Below are 20,033 nucleotides of genomic sequence, written 5' to 3' on the forward strand. Positions count from 1 at the left end.
ATGCAGTATTCACATACAACATAAGCATGATTTCCTACATAAAAAAATAATCCTCCAAATTATAATATGATATGATGCAAATACTATGAAAATAGTTGTTATGGCATATTGTTTAGGAAAGAAATAAAGGTATACAGATGCAATTTTTCCTCAGTATTTTCAATCATCAGTTGATTTAATCTATAGATGCAGAACTGAAGGACACCAAGGACTGGGTTAACAATAGGAGCGATCTTTGTAACCATTTCAGTTTCTAGGTTATGAACTGGATAATGTGCTTTAAAAAGTATTATCACTAAAAATTTCTACAGATTTACTGTTCATCATGACCTGTCACAGATTCTGTCATACACTGTTCAAAGAAGTCTTGTTCCTATAGCCTCTTCTGCAAACTCATGTCTCCCAGCTTCCTAGAGGCTGGGCATGTTAATAGCTTGTCATCTTTGGGGACTCAACTGTTCCAACAAATAGACACACATACACCCACAGCCCGGAAGAGCATCGAAAGCACCAGAGACATTAGTGAGCCTGGTTAGGTGGGTCAGATAAAGCTTATATGCTGGTAAATCTGCCTTCTACTAGTCAGGGGCGCCCCCATGTGCCACTACTGTGAGTAAACACTCCCATCACCAGAACCCTGATGTTACAGCTACTGGTATGAAGCTGATGCTCTCAGATGGCGGCAGGACTGATGAGGACAGAATCACAGTTCATCATCTGAGTTTTACACTCTCTGGTAGGTGAATTTTCTGCCTATAAAAAAGCAAATATTGCTCTTTAGCAGATGTGACTTGAGGGTGTAACACAGAAAGAAAAGATAATGGGAAATTCTGTGTGAATGTAGTCTGTGGGATCCACACTAGTAAAAAAAAAAAAAGTGTGTACATGCAAACACATGTATAACTGTAAAGTTATTGAAACATATAGAAAATAATTACCAAAAATGGTAAGGCAACCTAACTTCAAAATAATTTCCTACTGTGATAAACTGACAGTGATTATAAAATCATCCTCTGGTTAATACAGGTCTCTTTAGATACTTCAGACTGACTGACCTCAAACACACAGCTATCCTCCAACTTGAGCATTCCAGATCAGTGATGTGCATCATCGTACATGGCTGGTTAAATATGCTTTGAATGATACCTATCTAATTGCAGACATTTTGTTAGAATTTAATATTATTCCAGCCAATGTAGCTCACATGTGTCCTTCCAGATTGGTTCATTGTACACCCCACAAAACCCTATGTGGTAAGAACAACAGGAATAATTACTCCAGCTTTATTGTAAAAGCTCAGACATAGAAGAAAATCATAAAAATTGTATCCAAACACGACCTAAAGCTGAGTCTCATGATTCACTAGATGCTGCAATTGTATAGAGTCATAATGCTTTCAATAATGTAATTACACCTAAAGTTCATAGCAATCTAATATACAGGTAAGTTTTATTACATAGAATACAATTTTTATATAGTATAGTAGTAGAACAATACTTCAGAGAATAGGTCACTAACATCATAGCAGAAGAGTTTTTGAGAATCTCAATGTGCAATGTCCTGAGGTTTTATTTCCATATTCTACTATTCTGAGAGCAGTGTTCATCGCCTAACCCAGAATAGATTCTCTGGTATATTTTTATCCCCTTTCATTTAATAATCAGAATAAAATGTCAAAGCAACTTTTCATTCTTTTCCTAACAAATGACAAAGTTATAACAGAAACCATCACTCTTACCTCACTCCTTCTGTGAATGTAAGTCAATGATCTAGAGCTACAGTCGCCATCTTACAAACATGAGGACACATAAAAGAAAGAAGACCAATCAAATTACAAAGCCACTAAAATTGACATTTTAACCAAACCCAAGCAGCTGCTGACAAAAATGAATGCACACTTCTTTAAGCCTCCATAATCAAATGCTTCCTTTACACTCTACCAAGTACATTTATAACTGTCAGAACCTCAGGTGAAAACGTGAGACCACAAATATCTGCACCAAGTTGAGAAAGTTACAAAATTGTCTAAGCAAAAATAATGGCATGGTGATTCACAGAAGAAACATGGAAGGAAGACAGCAAGACTTAATGGACCTTTCCTTCAGTATCAACTACCTCCTCTGCTGCTGCCTTCACTGTTTTCTTTCCTCCTCCTCTTCTTTCTCCTCCTCCTCTTCCTCCTTCTCCTCTCCCTCTTCTTCCTCTTCTTCTTCTGAGATGTTTATAACCTAAAAAAAGTGAAATTCAGTACAGCATTCTTCTCTAGTACATTCTAAGGTGAAACACAAATTTAGTGGATACATAAGTGAATGAATAGATGGATACTGCATGAGTGGAAAATTTATGGGTGGGTGGTATATATATTAATAAATGGTTGATTGGGTAGTTGGATGGTTAGCACAGTTGATGGATGGCTGATGGCATGGATGGATGGATGGATGGATGGATGGATGGAGAAATGGACTGATAGAAGATAAATGGACAGATGAAGACTTCTATGGCTACAGTTATGTGGTAAAATTGGTGATATTTATCTGGAATTATAATTTCCATAACATCAATTGTTCAAGAAAAATATAAATATATGAACTTTATACATGTTTTAAATATCCTAGAAACCACAACTTTAAAATAAAAGTAAACTTTAATAGGTATTCAACATAAACTACTAGTGTGACATTTTATATTCTTTTACCTTATTAAATCTTCAAAAAATAGTCTATTTTTTTATAGCTAGAAGAAATTAAAAACTAAAAAGCAAAGAAAATTATCTGTATAGTGAAAAGACAGATTGCAAAATAAAAAAATTATTTGTCAGATATACTTCAGTTAGGAGGTTAATATATATTACATTTATATATATATAAATAATGCAAAAATTAAAGACCCTAAACACCCAAATGCCCAAACTATCAACAAATAAATGACTGAAATAAAAGAAACAGTTCTCAAAACAAGAAACACAAATGGCTAATAAATACTTTCAGGTATTTCAGCAGCCTTAGTAACCAGGGAAATACACATTAAAACTAGTTTGAGATTCTATCTCACACCAATCAGAATGACTATAATCTAGAAAACAAATGACAAAAAGTGCTGGTGAAGATGTTGGGCAAGGAGAAGCTGTAGTCACTCTGAGTGGGAATATAACATCATGTAGCTACTATAGAAATCAGTATGGGACTTTCTCAAAAAATTAAAGGTAGTACTAGCATATGGCTCAGCTCTACCTTCTGATTAAACACTCAAAGAACACTATATCCAACTGCAAAGACAAGGAAGCCAAAAATAAAAGGTAAAAATTCCTCAGTCACAGGCTATAAGGGCTAGGAGTCTGACTCAGTGACTTTTGATGCATGTGTTACACATTTAGACCACAATTCTTTTGGTGTGTGTGTTGGTAGGTGCAGTGAAATTTATTGATGGCATTCAAGAGAGTAGTGTCCCCTAGACTCCTTGTGTTATTGTAGGGGTCTGGGATGGAAACTGAGGGAGATGCTCAGTGTTACAGGCTGAGTTTGGATTCTTCAGCAGCCGAGAACCTCTCTTGCTCTTGTGTCCTTGCTAGGATAGATGGTTCAGGGCTTCTTACTCCTTAAAGGCCATGTAGGCCATGAGGTTCACCACCTGTTGCTATAGCCATATTCATTGTCACACCAGGAAATGAGCTTTACAAAGTTGTCACTGAGAGAAATGCCAGACCCAGTATCAAAGGTGAAAGAGTAGGAGTCACTGTTAAAGTTGTGGAAGATAATCTGGTTCTCAGTGTAGCCCAGGATGCCCTTTAGTGAGCCTCCAGATGCCTGCTTCACCACATTCTTGATGTCATCATACTTGTCAGGTTTCTACCGGTGACCTGTTAGATCCATGACAGACACATTGGAGGTACCAACATAGAAGGCCATGCCAATAAGCTTCTGATTCAGCTCTGAAATCACCTTGCTCACAGCCTTGGCAGCACCAGTGGATGTTCTGGGCAACCCAATGGTCATCATGCCACAGCTTTCCAGAAGGATCATCCACAGTAGTCATCTGGGTGGCAGTGATGGCATGGACTGTGGTCATAAGTCCTTTCACAATGCCAAAGTGTTCATGAATGACCACGGCCAGGAAGGCTAAGTGGTTGGAGGTACAGGAAGCATAGCTGACATCTTGAGTGAGTTGTCATACTTCTTAGGGTTCACACCCACCACAAACATGGGGTCATCAGCAGAAAGGATAGAGATGATAAGTTTTCTAGCCCTACTCCAGGCCTTCTCCATGGTGGTGAAGATACCAGTAGACTCTACAACATTTCACCCCATTTGATGTTAACAGGATCTCACTGCTGGAAGATGGTGATGGCCTTCCTGTTTATGATAAGCTTCACATTCTCAGCCTTGACTGTGCCATTGAACTTGCCATGGGAGAGTCATACTAGAACGTGTAGACCATGTAGTTGAGGTCATTGAAGGAGTCATTGATGGCAGCAATCTCCACTTTGTTAAATGAGCTGGCAGCCCTGTTAACCAAGTGCCCAATATGGCCAAATCCATTCACTCTAACCTTCACCATCATATTTAAGGAACAAGGCTGGCACTGCATAAGATGAGGCTGTCTCTGGAACAGGGAGGATCCTAGAATACAATTCTTAATGCCTTGATACTTTAGCCCAAATGGTCAGTCTCGGGTGAAACTAGTGGCATAATTTTCTACTTCAAGATCATAAGCTTCCCTCTTAACTTCATTCAATGCAACCCCACTCAAATGGCCCAAGAGGAAAGGTTAATTTATTTATGTCTTTGAATCTAAGATTCAGAACTAGGCTACACAAGCAAGATAGAACATGTGGCAATTGTCTTTCCAGCTCCATCCATTTACCTACAAATTTAATAATTTCACTTTTTGTCACAGATGAAGTAAAATCCATTGTGTATATGTGTCACATTCCTATTCTCTATTCATCATCGGATGGACATCCTGGCTGCTTCCATTTCCTAGCTATTATGAATAGAGCAGCGATGAGTGTGACTGAGAGAGTGGATCTGTAGTATAATATTGAATCCTTTGGAGATATGTTAAGCACAAAGATATGTATGAAGGTCAATGAAAGAAAACAGAAAACACAAATGTGATATTTGCATTTAGACAAAGATACAAAATATACACTAGAGGAAAGGCAGTATCTTCAATGAATGGTTCTAGGTAAAGTGGATGTTCATGCCTAGAAGAATATGCACAGTGTGCATTCCCACCAACAGTGAATGAGGCTTCCCTTTTCCACACATCCCTGCTGGCATTTGATGGCACTTGAGCTCTTAAACTTTGCCATTCATAAAATGAAATCTCAAATGAGATTTTTCTGATTGCTAACAATTTTAATCAAACTTTTAAAAATATTTCCTATTTTTGTTTCTTCTTTTGATTATTATTAATCATTTTATTTGTTAACATTTCAAATGATATCCCCCTTTCCAGTTACCCTTCCACAAACCCCTCACTCCATGCTCCCTCTCCCCCATCCCCACTCCCCTTTCTCTCTATGAGGGTACTCCTCCACCCACTAACCCACTCCCATCTCAGCCCTCTAGCATGCCCCTACTCTGGGGCATCAAGCCTGCCTCCCCTCCCACTGATATCAGATAAGGCCATCCTCTGCTGCATATCTATCTAAAGTCCTGGCTCGATCCACTCTTTAGTTCGTGGTTTAGTCCCTGGGATCTCTGGGTGGCCCAGTTAGCTGATATTATTCTTCATATGGAGTTGCAATCTCCTTCAGTTCCTTCAGTCCTTCCTCTAGCTCTTCCATTGGGGTTCCCAGGCTCAGTCTGATGTTTCGATGTGAGTATCTGCATCTGTATTGGTCAGGTGCTGGTAGAACCAGTCATATCAGGCTCCTGTCAGCAAGCCCTCAATAGTGTGAGGGTTTGGTATCTGCACATGGGATGGATCCCTAGGTGGATCTCAGGATGGCCTATCCTTCAGTCTGTTCCATTTTTTTGTCCCCGCCTTTCCTTTGGACAGGAATATTTCTGGGTTAAAAATTTTGAGATGCATGGGTGGCCCCATTCCTTGGAGCTCTTTGTTTATATCTATGGCCATTTTTTTAATGTGCAGTTTGTTTTCTTGGGGGTTTTGGATTTTGTTTTGTTTTTGGTTTTTTGTGTATTCTGAATATCAATCCTCTATCAGCTGTTTAACTAACAAAGATTCTTTACCACTCTGTTGGCTTCTTTATGAAATTGATTTTTTTCTGTGTAGAATATTTTTAATTTTATGAGGTCCCATTTGTCAACTGATGGTCTTAACTCCTGAGTGAATGGAAGCCAATCAAATTGTTCTTTCTTGAATCTGTGTGAATATGTGAGAAAACATACTGCCTATGTTTTCTCTAGAAGCTTCAACATTTCAGATATTAAACTGGTATACTTGATCCATTTGAAGTTTATTTCTGTTTATTTCCATACAGGATCTGTATCTATATATAGGTCTAACCTCATTCTTCTAATGTGAACGTCTGGTTTTCCTGGCACTATTAGTTGAAGATGCTGCCTTTCCTTTAAGTACGTATAGTTTGCATCGTTGTCTGAGATCTCGTGGCTATAATTATTTGCAGTCATATTTGTATTTTCTTTTTTTTTGTTTTTGATCTCCATGTGTTTTGCCAGTATTCTGCTATTTTGATTAATATAGCTCTGCAATCAGAAAAAAAAGTAACAACAAGAAAAAGAAAACACCTCAATTCCAAGCAACCACGATCCAAGGGCTGGACAGCAGCATTGTAGTAGTGATTATCTTGAAGAACATAATTTAAGATTCCCCTGGTGATATTGTTTATAAGCTTTGTTATGTACTTCTTCTATGAACCTTATACAGGAAATTTCTTCTTCCAGTTGTGTGGCAAAGTCCTGCTTCATTCCCCCATCATATGTTCCTTTATCAAGCTGAAGCTACAAAGAAATGAAATAAAATCTTTATGTAGGATATTTAGATATGACTGGAAAGCCAGAAAGCCTAAAATCTATGCCCCAAAAGAATAAATAGTTGTTGTTTCTTACTATTTGTGATCAAAGAACTCCAGAGAGCAACTTAAAGGAGTGTTTATTTGGGTTTGTTGTTTCGAAGGGCTCAGGTCATGTTGAATTATTTCAAAGCCCTTGAGGATCACCATGACATCAGGAAATGTGTGGAAGATGAGGTTACTCATCTCATTGCGGGCAAGGATCATATTGAGAAGCAGCCCACATCTGGGTGGATAGAAAGCAAAATAGAGCTATAATAAGAGGAGTCTAGGACACCAATTACAAACTCTTCAATGACATATTTCCCTCAACAAAGCCCCACATCCTACCACCTTTTTTTTTTTTTTTTTTTTTTTTTGCCTTTTAATTTTATTTTATTCCTAAAGTTGAAATTTACTAGCAGGTAGCACTAAAAATACACCTTCACTATACAAAACATTGTAAATTTATTACATGTTAATAAAGAATTTAGCACACACTTCTAAGATAAGAAGCTAGATGCAGCCCTTGCTATTAAAAGCTGTATCTGAACAAAAATGAACATATTTGGTCTAAGGCCCTGGCAGTTGACTATAGAATCTCAGTTGTCTCCCAATTAATTATGTTTAAATGCAGAAATAGCAACAATGTTGAAACTTACATTCATTAAATATTAGCATTTAAAATATACATGGCTAATCAAGTGAACACTGAAGCAGCTACCGCTCAGGTCAGTCCACACTAGCCCAGTCATGAACAATGAGTTCACTTCAAAGAGAACAAAAGTTTCAAACACAGGATAAAGGTAAAGTAAGAGACAGGCAGCTGGTCTCCACACCCACACTGAACTGTCTGGATTCAACTAGTGCTCAGGGGAAACAAGTGATAAAAACCAGCAAAACCTGGGAAAGCCATGTGTCCACTGGCTATGTGTGACAGGCCTATGGCACTGGCCAGGTTTCTTCAACTTAAGATGAACTTTCCCCAGTTAGTAATGAAAATAATTTTTAAAAATAGTTTCTGCCTTAGAACAATAAGTTTCCAGTCCCTTTAGTGCACTGAAATGTTTGTGGTAAAGTCATGTGAGTGTCCCACTGCAGAGACCTCAATTTCAGGACTTAAAAACATGCACAGCTCGAACCACATACTGCCTGCAAATGGGACACTCACTCATGCGCTTGCCACACTTGGTGCAGGTGACCATGTGCCCACACTCCAGCAGGACACAGTCAATGACTGCATCCATGCAGATTCGGCACAGGCTATCATCTTCCTCGTCCTGAAGTTGCATCCGCTCACCATATGACTTTTGGTTCTCCTCGTTCTCTTTGTACAGCCGGCTGACTTTCTCTACCAGCTCCCATTTCTCACAACAGCCAGAATAGTTGACAAAATTCCGAGCCAGGATTTCCTTCAGCTGGCGCACACTCATCCCTTCTACCTCTTCAAGGCTTGACAGGTCAGAGAGGGAAGCTCTCACTTTCTTCTTAGAAAGCCCGGGGTTCTGTTCCTCTAAGTTTTCTTCTTGTTCATCATCATCGTCGTCGTCATCGTCATCATCATCGTCTTCATCATCATCGTCGTCGTCATCTGTGTTTGCTGAAGCTATTTCACTTTGTACCTGTGCCAGAACTTCTGATCTGAAGGTGCCATCTCTGTCCATGAGCTCTCCCTGGAAGGAGGACACAGTAGCAGAAGGGGGTGTATAATTTAACAAAAAGGATTGTGTAAAAAAACTAGAAGTCTGGGACCTTGAGGAATTGAGGCTACTTGAGTCCAGGTCATCCCCTGAGCCTAGTCCACGATGGCACAGTACTAGATCCACCAAGTCTTCCTTCTCACGACAAGTGTCGGTTGGTATGTTTCTGAGGAGGAGATACTGCCGCAGGTCCTTCACTTTTAGTCGCATCAACTGAGGGCGCTGGAAGGCCGTCTCTTGTAGCAGGTGACAAGTAGAACATCTGCGGAGGTTTTCTTGTGAGACTGAGCAAAGGGAGCAGAAGTCCTTCTTGCAGTCACAGCAGACATGCTTCTTTCTAAAGACTGAAAATGAAAGTCCACAGGCTTTGCAAACTATATTGGGTCCTTCAGTAGCAGCTGGTGGGTAGGTGGGAAAGTCAGAGCTCGGTGTAAATCTGAATGGGCCAGTGCTTCCTGGAAATCCCGCCTGCTGGCCTCGGACAGCTCCGGTTCCCATGACTTCATTCAGCAGCCCACAGCATGAAGCCCACATAGAAGTAGCACCCGCCTGCATGTGTGGGGCACAGGTGAGAGAGCAGCTCTGTGATGCTGGTTCTCTCTTCCCATCTTTCTGAGAGTTGCAGGAATCAAACTCTGGTCACCAGGCTTGCATAGCAAAAGCTTTTACTAAGTCATCTTGCCAAGACGCACATTAATGTACTCTTGCAGTAATGTCTGCTCGATGTCATACGTGTTAGCTTTCCTTTTCCTTTTTTATTTTTTGACACCAGGGCTCACATAGACGAGGTTGGCCTTGAACTTGCTATGCAGTGAAGGGTGGCCTTGAAAGGATCCTTCTGCTTCCACCTACCAAAAGCTTCATGGCCGCGACCGCCTCGGCTCGGTCGGCTCTACCCGGGAACTCAGCACCATAGCAGACTGTTCACACAACGGACCTCCTTCCTTCTAAGGCCCATCCTACCACCTTTTAATAGCCTATTTGGACTCTAAATCTGTCTGTAGATTAAACACTTCATTAGGACAAAGTCATCATGATCTATTTGTCTCCTTATAAAAGCATGTGGAGGTATCCACTAATGTTTCTCTCTGTCTCTGTTTCTGTCTCTGTGTGTGTGTGTGTGTGTGCATGTGTGTGTGTGTGTGTGTGTGTGTGTGTGTGTGTGTGAGTTTACACAGTCAAGTTGACAATCAAGATTCAGCCACACTCTCCAGTGAAGGATTTCCTGCAGTATACCATAGTAAAGGAGATCTCTTGATGGCATTGTTTGACTCGAAAGACGGAATCACATCCATTCTAAGGTTTCTAGGGATCTAACCTAATTTGGGGCAGAACTCAAGCAGGCAGCCAACATCTCTGGTGAACGCTCAAGATGATGGATACACATTACAGTCTAATAACTGGTTCTTTCCCAGCACTCATTTTCTCTAGTTCATCTCTGGTGATTATTTGTCAACCCATATCAAGGAGATTTGAAATGATGCTGACAGCTTTGCCTCTTTACAGATTTATTTTCCTGGATGGTTTATAGGTGTCTGAAGACCATGGGTATTTAAGACTGAATAAATGAAATTGTGTGAAGTTGAGGCCTAATCTCATTTGCTGATTTATGCAAGTTGGGTCTTACTACTCAGGATAAAAAGCCATTTGCACTATAGGACATCAGCCAGTAGAACAAGACCTGAGAAGCCAGATGGAACACCTGACTCAAGACTGGAAAGTAGAAAGACATGACTTTACAAAGAGGGTAGAGAAAAGGTGAAAACAAGGTCAAACAATCCTAGTGAGATTTTCTTTTCATCTTAACTTTTCCTTTTTACAACTACAGAACAGTGAGTATTCCCCTTCTCTGTGGTCATCATTTGCTTGTCATCTTACTATTTGGCCCATATCAATTTAATTTGATGTATATATATATTCAGAATTCTCTGTCTTCAATTCCCCCCCATCCCACCTTTTGAAGCTATTATCTCACTTTGTGGCTGGTGCTAACCCATGATTTTCTGTGTGTCCCCATTTAATCTTGGTCTCACAGTTCTCCTGCTTCAGCACACAGAGTGCTATGGCTTTAGGTATATATTACCATGCTTCCTTAAATTCTTTAGGGTGTGTGTGTGTGTGTGTGTGTGTGTGTGTGTGTGTGTGTGTTCACGCAAGTGTGTTTGGTGGTTAATTCCATGTTTTAATTTGGCAAGAGTATATGACCTGATATTTGGCTAGCACTAGACTATTGAAAACACAGAAAGAAAGCAAAGGATGTGTAGCTGTTTGGGGTCTCATATGGTTCACTTCTGCTCTTCACTGTACCCTAAATCATGAGATATAGCCATGAGCTTTTCTACCTGGCCTCTTTGTTTCCAGACTAATGATTCTCAGACTTAATTATTCATGAATAAATGCCTAGGCTGTAAGCTTTGACTCATCCCCAACTAGTTCATCACTTATATAACCTATTTATTCTAGTTTATGTCTGCCACACAGTTAGTTACTTTTCAGTTTCAAGCATTTAACTTACTCAGAGGGAATTCTCTCCCAGAGTCTCTCTCTCTCTCTCTCTCTCTCTCTCTCTCTCTCTCTCTCTCTCTCTCTCTCTCTCTCTCTCTGTGTGTGTGTGTGTGTGTGTGTGTGGTGTGTCTGTCTGTCTCCCCTGGATGTTGCACCTTCTAATCCTGCCTCAGCTCATAAGCCATCCGCATTTTATTGACAGGTGATGTTTCCACACAATACATAGTGATTCTCTCTACGAAGGGTCACACTCACAATGACTTCCCTGACACTAACAGGGCTTTTTCCCTTGGCTAGTTCTGATATTGTAAAATAATTCCTATAAAATTTATCCTTAAACAAACAACCAATGCAAAATCTCACCTCAGACTCAAAAGACTATTGACAAGATGCCTGATAAGAATCCACCTAATAGTAAAGAAGGATTTGATAAAAATGATTATTGATATGGAAATTAAAGGGGACAAATTGTTTGAAAATAAGTTGACATTCTGACCACTGTGTTTGAAGCTTTAAGATAAATACATTAGGTGGACAAGTTGATACAGTGGTTCATTTCTGTGACAAATATGGATTGCCTATTTAAATTCTGTGGAAAAAAAAGTTATGCAAACATTTTTGTTTATTTGTTTCTAATTGCTATAAATGTGCTATTTTATTCTGCCCCTTGATCTCCATTACAGATGTAGAAGTGATAAGTCTCATCATGGACTGTACTAAAGGGTTCCCTCCATGAGAAGATTATCATTCAGATCAGACAGGACTATGTAACAAATGGTAATACATTTTGAACTGAACATATAGGGGGGGCAAAAAATTTACATATAGCCTATTGTTTAAATGTTGACTGTTAAAGTTTGGAACAGTGTCTCTGTTTAAGGGACTATAAAACATGTAGAATCTAGTCTAATGAGATGATTTTAAATCTTTACTTTAGGACTCATTTCAAGCACTCTATTATGCAGACAAATGGCTCAGTTAAGCTCAGCTCCATTGTAACAGTTTTGCCCTAGTGTAGTTAATTGAAACACAAATGAGCACGTATTTTAAAAACAATTTAAAAGAAAAACAGTATTCCATTTTTTTTAAATTACTGTTCTTGTCAGACCCAATGTTGAATTTTTCTAGATATATTTTTGGTAACTTGTCGGGAGCCATAATGGGACAAGCTAATAATGAGCAGATGATCATCCTGAAATGTTTGCCTCAGATTATTATATAATCTGTGACAAGTGTGCCCCATTAGCAAGGCTGTGGTGGGCGTGAGTTTAGGAAAGATTCTTGCTATTAATATGTTTTTCCCATTATTATTATTATTATACATATGCAACTATCACTGAGCTATAGCACACCCCTTTGTAGCAGATCTTTGCAGATCCACGAAGATGTACTGTCTTGTAGTGACACTATATAGGCAAATAGATGACTTCTTAAGTCTTAATGATGATCCTATAAGAATTCCTAAAATTATATCGGTGATTATTAAGCTCTTTTATAACGGGACTGCTATTAAGTCCCTCGAGCATAGTTGAAACTGCAAAGAGAACTCTGCCAATCTCCTGAGTGTTATCAGTTAATTGCCCGGAGAGAGATAGTAACTGGACCTTCTCCAGCTTAGAGCACATTCCAAGAGGTCATAAAACAATTAGCCTAAGTTACTAGAGGGAATCTACAATTTATTATAGGTACCAGGACAGAAGAGAAAATATTGCCTGGGTTTATCTATACAAAACTTCACTAATTTCTTAAGTTATAGTTTCAAACTTTCTGTGAACCTGTGGAGCTAGACAGGTGATGAATGTCTAGCTAGATAATTACTTCTAATGGATATTCATGTAAACATTCTGTGTTGTAAACTTCTATTTCAATTTATGACTTGAATTTTGGTGTGAACTTGTGATGAATTTTGTAACATGTGACCATGTACTCTGAAAGATGTATAAGTTCTGAGGACAAAGAGAGGAGAGTTAGTTAGAATGGTGAGATAGAATGGTGAGTTAGAATGGCGAGATAGAATAGTTAGAATATCGAGTTAGTTAGAGTGAGTGAGTGTGTGAGTGAGTCAGTTAGTTAGAAGCCCTTTGTCTTTTCCTTTTCTTTTCCCCCTGCCTAGAATTTTTCTCCCTTAGAATTTTACTTTGTTAGAATCTCTTCTTCTTCCCCACTCAGGACCTTTCCACGTTTCCCCTCAGATAGCTTTCATTGGATACTTTTTACACTTAATAAACTCTATAGCAACTTTTCTAAGTGTCTTTTCTTCCTCCAACCCAGCTGCAAGTTAGAGCCCAGCAGTTCCTGCTGAGATAGAACAAAGGCCAGGTTGCCTAATCCTCTGCTGTTAGGCTATAGGTGTTAATCACCCTAGCCTGCAGTCTCTTACCCTCAGAAGTTTTTAGGATAGTACAAGGCTATTTACTTAACTCCTTGCTGGTCTTAGGGCTAGGATGCTAACTGCAGGTCAGCTACAGTAGCATAGGGGCTGCCTCGAGAAGAACCAGATGGTGGGAGGAGGAGAAGAAAGAAAAGGCAGCTACATCTCTCTCTCCGCCTCAAACCCCCATGCCAGGGCTGGGTTGGTTCCCAGCAGTAACTGTTCACTGTGGTTCTGAAGACCACTATGTTGTGCATTCACACCATCTTAAAACCATATTTTTTACCATAATTTTCCAAATCTACAACAAAATCTTAAAAGCTTAAGTAATTCTTCTAGATGAGATCAATATTTAAATCAGCAGACTTTAAGTAAAAAAGATTACCTTTAATAATTGAAGTGAAATTTGTTTGATCAGAGGAAGAATTAAGATAAAAAACTAAGACCTATGGGGAGGGGGGTAAGGCTTCATGGTCCCCTCCTCCATCCACGCCTGACTATTGATGGGCTCATTCTTATGTAGACCTAGCACAGTCATATGTAGATGTTGAAACTTTGCAATTACAGTGACTGTGTATTGCCCAGTAGATAGCATTTACCCCTTAAACCTTCTCTATCTATCTCCTGGCTCTTAACTTCTTTATAGCTGAGTATTCTACTGTCATTTATTATAAGAACCATTGACTGAATTTTACTGAAAAGATATTTCTCTGATTAAGGCTGAGAGAGATAATTATCTGTGGATATAACATATATAAATAAAAGGTACCCTGGTGCTATGTTGTTAGCTAAATAATAAATTTAAGTTATCCCCAAGGGTCTATTATCTCCACTGCCATGGGCTTTTGAGCAAGTTTACAGTTGTAGCTATAGATTTCCTCACATGTAATGGACTCCAAATTCAATAAAAGAGAGAAAGTTTATTCCCATATGGGCCATACCACTATTGTGCAAGTGGGCACATCTTGCCTGGCAAGTTGGTACCATAGTCTGTAGGGTTCATAATTGGGAAAGACAGTTAATGTCTTTCCTTTCCAAGAAGCCTGCACAACATACTCCAGCACCATGTAAGCTAGCTGGATTTCTCCATTTCCTGAATACAAATTGTGGTTTCTATAGGATGATATCATTTATCACTGACAAGAGGCATGGCAAGAGCTTGTATTATTGGGGGTCTCTAAGACTTCTCTTATCAATAATTCATAAGAAGGTAGGTCACACCTGGAACTGGAGTTTTTGTTTAATAACCTATAGTTTCTAAAAGGAACTTTGTCCAGCCTTGCAGAGAATCTTCGTTCCAACTTAGTTTCAGTTACAAAATAGTAGGTTTCCATGTAGCTTTTTTATATGCTTTGTTTTGGTTAACCCCTCTCTCCAACCCTGTCATCTCCTATATCCTACAACCCTAAGTAAACATTTATACCTACAGATACCTTTCTCTACTTTCATATTACTTCCATTTTACTACTCATACTCCCTTAAGGTGTTACCAGCCAAATCCCCTCTTTCTATATTTCAAACCTTTACAGGAACTTTAAGTAGAACACACAAAATTATAAATTCAAACCTAGGATCCACATAGGAAGGAGAACAGTTGGCATTTGTTTTTCTGTGCCTGGGTTACCTCACTCAGTGTAGTTTCCGCCATTTTTATACATTTCCCTGAAATCTTCATAATTTACTTCTTTTTCAGCTATCAAAATTCCATTGTGTAAATGTACCAAATTTGCATTCTCCATTTATCAGCTGATGGACATCTAGGCCAATTCCACATCCTTGGTATTATAAATTAAATGGCAACACATATGAAACACATATGGGTAGTAGGATCTACAGCCTTTTGAGTGTATGCCCAGGAGTAGAATGAATGGGTCACATGACAGTCCTGTTTCTACATATTTGAAGAACCTCCACGTTGATTTCCACTATGGTAGCACAACTCTTCTTCTACCAACAGTGAGTAAGTGAGTAAGTGTTTTTCTTTTTTTATTTCCTCTACAAGATTTGTTGTCAATTGCTTTTTTAATGATAGCCATTATGGCAAGGCTAAGATATCTTAAAGTACTTTAAAATTGCATTTTCCAGATAGCTAACAATGTTAAACACATTTTAAACAGTTTATTACCCATATTTGCTTTTTTGGGGGATTTCTTCTTAAGATCTGTAGTCCATTTTTGGACTGGTCATTAGTTTTCTTGACTCCAGTTTTTTTTTTTTTTTTTTTTTTTTTTTTTTTTTTTTTTTTTTTTTGTATATTGTAGATATTAATCTTCCATTTGATACATAACTGGCAAAGATTTTCTTCCATTATGTAAGTTGGCTCTTCATTGGATTCAATGTTTCCTTTGATGTATAGCCCTTTTAATTTCATAAGATCCCATTTATTAAATGATGTGTATTTTTTGCTAGGCCACCAGGGTCCTATTTCGAAAGTCCTTACCTGTGTATCTATATTGTATCGTATTCCTGACTTCTTATTTCATCACTTTCTGAGGTTTAGGTTTTGTGTTGAGGTCATTGATCCATTTGGAGAGAATTTAGTTCAAGAGATAAGGATCCACTTCCATTTTCATATGTATTCACATTCAGTTTTCCCAGGATCATTTATGGAAAATGCTTTCTTCCCTTTACTGTGTATTTTTAGTGTTTTCATGAAAAGTCAAGTGGCTGTGATTGCACAGACTTAAAGCTGAATCTTGTATCCTACTGATGTGTAACTGTGGGATTGTTTTTATCAATATTGTGCTATTTTTATTACCAAGGCTTTCTCACATAACTGTAGATCGGGTTGTAGTAATCCCTCCAGTATTATTCTTTTTACTCATAGTTTGTTAGACTATTAAATTTTTTTTTGTATTCTGCATGTATTTTAATATTTTTACATGAAAAATGCCATTATAATTATGATTGAACTGGATCTTTAAATTGCTTTTTGATAAGATGGCAATTGTTACAAAATCAATTCTACCAATCCATGAGCATAGGGGCTCTTTCCCTCCTTCTAGTGTCTTCCTTGATTTTTTTTATTATAGTTTTAAAACTTTGATTGTAGACATCATTCATTCCCTTGGTTAGGGTTAGGTTTAAACCAGGTTTTTGTTGGTGGTTGATTGGTTGGCTTTGTTGTTATTAGTTTTGGTTTTGTTTTTTGGTATTTGTTCTCTTGTGTTGTTTTGAAACTATTTCAAATGGAACTGTTTACCTGCTTTCTTTCTCAATACATCATTGTTATATAGAAAGATTTCTGGTTTTATATGTGTTGATTTTGTGTCCCCCTTCATTGCTAAAAGTGTTGTTCCATTCTAGAAGTTTTCTGGTGGATTATTTAGAGTCTCTTGTGTTCAAGCACCATAATATCTTTAAACATGGACACTAAGACTGCTCTTGTTTGTATCATTCTGTTTTGTTTTTCTGTCTTAATTCTATAGATATGTCTTCAAATACTATATTAAATAGAAGCACAGATAATGGTTGACCTGTCTTGTTCCTGATTCTTTTTAGTCTTCTAAAATATATTTTTAATTGTAATAAAATTACATCACTTTATTCTTTGCCTTTCCTCCTTTCAACCTCTCCCATGTTCCTCGACTCTTTTTCTTTCATTTTGTTAAAGGCTATGTAATAGTTTTTTGCTTTTTCAAACACACATACACACACACACATGAAATATATATATATATATATATATATATAGAGAGAGAGAGAGAGAGAGAGAGAGAGAGAGAGAGAGAGAGAGAATTTGAAAGGTCAGTATTGGATGTGAGGAAAACAAGGTTTCTATAGATCAGGAGTAAAATATTTCCATATGGGGGATTTGGTGAGCAAAGTAGGAGAAGTTACAGGATCAGAACATAAGTATAACTAGTCAGTCATAATGCAAAGACATGGTTGCAAGGTGGTCTTAACAGCAGGTAGTCATAACAAGGTAGCCATAATACCCCTTTTGAATCAAAGGTAGGGTAACAAAAAGATTATTAACATTTTGAGACAAAGACATACCACTCCTAGAACAGGCAGTACAAAACCATTTGTAGTTAAGGTTATAGGAGGGTCGTATCCCAATCCTTGAAAAACAGAGATTTAATGATAAATGGAAATGAACCAAGTTTGTCTTTACTATAAGATGTCTTCTAATCCTAAGATGGAGGCAGGCTGGTTCTTCAATATTTGTATGTGCATATTCATGCGTATGTGGATAAATATATAAACACCATCTTCTGAGTCCATTTTTGTTGCTAAAGTGTTTCACAGCTGATCACTCTGTATCATAAAACCAATAAGAGATCTCATCTCTAGGAGAGGCAAATTAAGGAATCTTCTGATTTTATTGAAGAGATTCTATGCCTCTGACCTGAAATTCTCCTTTTCTGTCCATAACGCACAGATTTGGTCTTTTCGTGGCCAAAGTTCTTCCATATTCTTCTCACAGGAGCTTTTTAAATTTTTTATTTTCTTTGATAGAATGGTCCAATCCTCTACTTTGACTTCAAGCTTTGTTTTTGCTATTAATTTTTTTTCTACTGACCCACTGTTTGGGCAGCTTTCCACTGTGATTTTTAGTAGACATCTTGAATTCTTCATTTCCATTCATTTCAGTTTGGGTTTTCTCCTATATTTCTGTCTCTTCACTGAATTTAATTATGGTGGCTTACATTGTCTTCATTACTTTGTTGAGTCATTCATGAATTTCTTCTGTTGGCAGATATCTGGATGTCTGAATTTCCACAATCCAGTGGTTGGTATTGCAATGACTCAAGGTGCCTATTTCAGTTGAGACTGTGTCTGAAATCCTGGGTGTGAACTTGGGTGCCCCACTCATGACAGTGACATGTGGGGTAATCGTGACAGTGGGATAATCAGAAACTGGGTGTTAGGTGTGGTAGAGATCAATCAAATGTGGGTGCTTTAAGAAAGGTGGCTTGTGTACCGTGCAGAGTCAGCATGAAGTCCATCACTGGGTGTATATAACCTGAGGCTGTTTTGATTGTCAAGCAGTTGTCAACACCTACACTCAGAATCCAGGGCTTAGGCCCAGAAACCATGTTCTGAATACAAGATGGCCTGATAAGCACTAGAATATAAATCATGTGCATACACCGGGGGTACCTCAGAGGCTGCAGAGACTGCCAGAAAGATAAATTCCTCCTCTTTGCTGATTTCCTCCTGCTACCAATTCAGCCCACACTGCTACAAAGAAAAAACATGGGGCAGTAGTAATTTTTTTTTAAACAAAATGCCAATTCTAACCATATAGAAGTTTATTGTGTTGTATATAATTTGGGTCTGATTAATTTTGATGTATGGTAATCTTAATTTTTTTATAATAGTGTCTATAAAATTTAAATAAATAAATAAGAACAACACAAAAAAGAACCTCATTGGACCTTATGTTGCCACATCAGGGATTATTAAGTATTAAGTAACACAGGAGAGGATGTCCCAGGAAATTCCCTGAGTGAACCTAAACATCTGCTTATATAGCCCAGTAAAGGGTGTTTGGACCAATTACTTCAGCTAGTGTCAACCACAGACTTGGGTTCTGAACCTTGCCTCTTAACACTAGCACTTTCTTCTTGGTGAGTGCTGTAGCAGTGCATTGTATTCCAGAATTGTAACTGGGCAAATGATCATACATGTATTGGGCCCAGACCAAGGTGTCCAGATGGTGAGATGTTAGTGAACCAGTCTCATATGGCCTGCCACACAGTGTGCCAACCAGTGAAATGACAAGTTTGGTAAGAGTTTATTCATGAGGCAGCCAAGCATGAGGAGACAGTGAAGGAAGACCCAAGCTTTGGCTCCATCTCACTGATGATAGGGTATGGATGCTTCTTAACTAAGGCATGAAAAAAGGTGAGCAGAGATAACTGAAATCAGGTAAAGCAAATTAAATTTAGAGGGTTTCTGGGCTTTCTTTTGATTTCAAGAGGAAGGGGAGCCCTGGCAAAGAGGTGGCAGTCAAAGCAGTCCCTCCAATGGGGTGTGTGGTTTCTACCTCCAAGGTTTCTACCATGGCCAGAGCCAAGGCAGCCAATGTTTCATGTAAGGTTGTGATGGAGGGGGTGGAGGGTGCATCAGCTGTAAAGGGTGAATACTCTACCACTGCCATCCACTGCTTGGGTGATGGAGAACAACGGTGTTATTGTCCAACCCCTAAAACTCTATTTGTGTTTTGGGATGAGATATAGAACAAATTTGTGAGCATTTGTGAATTTAAAAATATGTAGCAGGAATCTGACCATACTATCTTTAGTCCAAGGCTCCATAATCTTCTCCTTCCAGGTCCTCTGTTCTTCTATATGTCAACAAATTCCAGTGTACAAAGCAGCTTCCTGTGAATTCAGGGATGTGTGTAGAAGAAGAGGAGCAGATGTGGTGGTACTAGGAGCCATCACTGAACATTGCAAACAGGTAGACAGGCGAGGAGCACCCAGTGCCAGTGCCAGCTGCAGTTGCAGCTTGTGTCCCTTAAGATAAC

General features: G+C 38.6%; 2 pseudogenes; both read right to left on the bottom strand.

Annotated features, from left to right (window-relative positions):
* Window positions 1–3,588: 3,588 nt before the first annotated feature.
* Window positions 3,589–4,554, bottom strand: LOC143443221 (glyceraldehyde-3-phosphate dehydrogenase pseudogene; annotated as a pseudogene).
* Window positions 4,555–7,432: 2,878 nt separating this feature from the next.
* Window positions 7,433–9,264, bottom strand: LOC117713322 (E3 ubiquitin-protein ligase RNF34 pseudogene; annotated as a pseudogene).
* Between the last annotated feature and the right edge of the window lie 10,769 nt (window positions 9,265–20,033).

The sequence above is a fragment of the Arvicanthis niloticus genome, chromosome 8 (assembly GCF_011762505.2).
Source record: "Arvicanthis niloticus isolate mArvNil1 chromosome 8, mArvNil1.pat.X, whole genome shotgun sequence".
Taxonomy (NCBI): domain Eukaryota; kingdom Metazoa; phylum Chordata; class Mammalia; order Rodentia; family Muridae; genus Arvicanthis; species Arvicanthis niloticus.